This window comes from Nannospalax galili, unplaced genomic scaffold (assembly GCF_000622305.1).
Source record: "Nannospalax galili isolate Female #2095 unplaced genomic scaffold, S.galili_v1.0 scaffold579, whole genome shotgun sequence".
Classification (NCBI taxonomy): domain Eukaryota; kingdom Metazoa; phylum Chordata; class Mammalia; order Rodentia; family Spalacidae; genus Nannospalax; species Nannospalax galili.
In genome coordinates, this window is record NW_008344599.1 from 587,094 (window position 1) to 590,039 (window position 2,946).

The 2,946-nt window shown below is 41.2% G+C and overlaps 1 protein-coding gene and 1 pseudogene across 3 annotated transcripts in view; one reads left to right on the plus strand and one right to left on the minus strand.

Annotated features, from left to right (window-relative positions):
• Positions 1-2,946, plus strand: part of Copa (coatomer protein complex subunit alpha) — a 62,295-nt gene that overhangs the window by 31,204 nt on the left and 28,145 nt on the right. The gene's annotated exons all lie outside the window — the stretch shown is intronic.
• Positions 476-2,510, minus strand: LOC103740222 (annotated as a pseudogene).

Consider the following 2,946-nt stretch of genomic DNA (forward strand, 5'->3'; position numbering starts at 1 on the left):
ATGTGGCTTAGGGAGTCCCGGCGCGGAGAGCTGCGCTATAGACTTACCCCAAGAGGCCTGAGGATAGTAGTGCAGGCTAGGAGAGCCAAACACTTATCTTTTAAAAAGTATTTTATCTATTTTACATGTATGAGTATATTGCCTATATGTATGTCATGCAGTGCCCACAGAGGCCAGAAGAGGGGATCAGATCCCCTGGAACTGGAGTTACAGACGGCATCAGCCACCATATGGATTCTGGGAACCGAACCTGAGTCTTCTGCAAGAGCAGCCAATGCTCTTAACTGCTGAGCCATCTCTCCAGGCCTCAAACTTTTATCTTTTGGGGGTAGTATTCTTTTTTTTTTTTTAAATATTTTATTTATTATTTTTATTTTATGTATACGAGTGTATTGCCTGCATGTACATGTGTGCACCCATGTCATGCAATGCTGCGGAGGTAAGAAGAGGGATTCGGATTCCCCTGGAACTGGAGTCAAGAATGGTTTGTAGCCGCTATGCGGGTGTTGGGAATCAAACCCGGGTCCTCTGTAAGAGCAGTCAGTGCTCTTAACCGCTCAGCCATCTCTCCAGCCCCAAGGGGGGTAGTGCCCTTCATTAGTGATCTCTGCACAGTAAGCTCATTCTCTTTGATGTGCTCCTAGGAGATTAGTACTAGATACTTAGTTCTCAGGCTCAGAAGCTAGAACCCAGATTTTATTCATTCATTACGAATATGTATATTGTCAGACCCTACTCTGGGTGCTGGTGTTAAAGCAGTATATAAAATAGCGTCCTTGTCTTGATGGAGCTTTTATTTATAATTAAAGGAGATAGACTGTAAACACTAAGTGTATATAAAACGGTGTATGATCAAAACTGCTTTGAAGAAAATTTAAGGAAAAGGAAGGGGTATGAAGATAGTGTGTAGACTACTACTTTACATTGAGTGTTCAGAAAAATGAAATTGAAATGAGAAAGTGAGACCATCATAGGCAAAGAACATGGAATACATTAAAAAGAGAAGTGCTTGGCATGGTAGGAGAGTATCAGATGCCAGAAGAGGTATAGGAAGTAAGGCACTAAGCGATGGGAAAGAAGACCACACCAGACTGTGTGGTCTTATAGGCTGTGGCTGGAGCTTAAGATTTTATTCTGAGTGAATTAAAACACTGGAAGGCATTGAGTATGAAAGTGAACCAGTTTACATGTGGAAAGCAGGCAGCAGAAGTTCAAGAAGTTATTGAAAGGATGGATGATGCTGGTAGGGAAAGTACAAAACATTCGGTGAAAAAAAAACCATAAAGGCTTTTTAAACTAATAGTCTTGGGTCATCTAGTAAATGCCTGAGATGCTCATCTAGAAAGGTGCTTGCTGCCAAGGCTGACCACATGAGTTCAGTTCTATGAACCAACTCTTGAAAATTGTCCTTTGACTTCCATGTGTGCAACCATGGCAGCCCTCCCACAAAATAAATAAATGTGAAAAAAAATTAATATGGGTTTTTTTTTGTTTGTTTGTTTTTTCCCCTAAATCAATAGAAGTCTTTTATTGTGCCAAAAGAGTTCCTACAATCCAGAGTCTTGTTTCTGGAGCTGAATAACTGCAATCTTACTCATGAGCCTGCTGCACTGTTCCTATTTCGGAAACTTAGATACCTCCAACATGGTATCCATAGATACCATACCAATCCATAGATACCATTGATATCCTTGTTTTTAACTATTGTGGCTTGCTGAATCAAAGCTGCTGAATTTGAAAGTTCAACATCATTCCCTTCAAGGAGAAGCAGAACAAGCCAACACCTATCTTCATCTGAACCCTGTGGATGTATTTTTCACCCAAGAAATTTCATATTTCAACTAGAGACCCATTCTCCTGAATAACAACATTGATGGGGAAGTGACCATCGACAGACCTCATCTTGTAGCAGAAGCCCAGAGTAACATCCTTGAGCATGTTGTGGACGTCGCCACAGATAGTTCCTACAGTGGCCAGTTCCTTTCTGTTCCCCTGCCATTTGTCAACCTGCAACCTCTTTCTTCCCAAGAAGACTCACTTCCACATTGATGTGATTGAAGTCCCTTTGGACAGTTCCTCTGGGACCCTCACAACAAGTGTATCGCTTTAGGGTGATATTGACATTTTCTGGAATGTCGACAATCTGATTGCTGCGGATGGTCTTCATTCTCACAGTAAATGCGGCAAAGAGGACAGTCATTTTTTGAAGCAAATAGATTTTATGCTCTTATTTGCTAGGGACTGGGGAAGGAGGAACATTAATTTCTGCCTTGAGAAAACACATGGGGTAATAGAGGTGAGATCCCTGAGTGCTGGGTATGCTAATGGAGGTTTATAAAGGGTAGGAGAATACACAAGAAGGGTGTGCTTAAATGTGCAGTATGATGTAGGATTAAAAGGATTTGTAGAAGGAAGTCCTTGAATCATGAATAGGAGATGTGAAGGAAAATAAAGGCAAAAGTAATTAGCATTACAAGTTCTACCACACAGGGAACTAGAAAAACAGTCAGAACAGGGCAATTTTCAAATGTTCATATGAGATTCAGGACTTTCTTTCCCCCTTAGAGACAAAAGTTATGCAATTTGGAAGTCTTTTAGATAGACCCATTAATGGGGTACTCCAATTGCCTCACCCTGCATCCCTGTTCAGCATGGCAGAAGTCAGAGTGGTCTGTGTCCCTATTCCCCTTTGGCAATTTAGGTAATCCCTTCAGAGGATGGCGTGATAAGAATAGGAGGTAGGAATTGGCTAGGCAGTTAGGGTAAAAAGACCCCAAAGAAATGTAGCCAGTTTCTTGGCTAAAAGTCAAAATGTCCTTGGGCCTGTTGGAAACATACTCTGTTCCAAAGGCTAAAAATATCAAAAGTATTTGGGAGCTTGTACCTTAAAAGATTTTAGGATTACTTCTTCAGAGGGAGAAATGTTAGAGTACTCAAAAGCCCCAT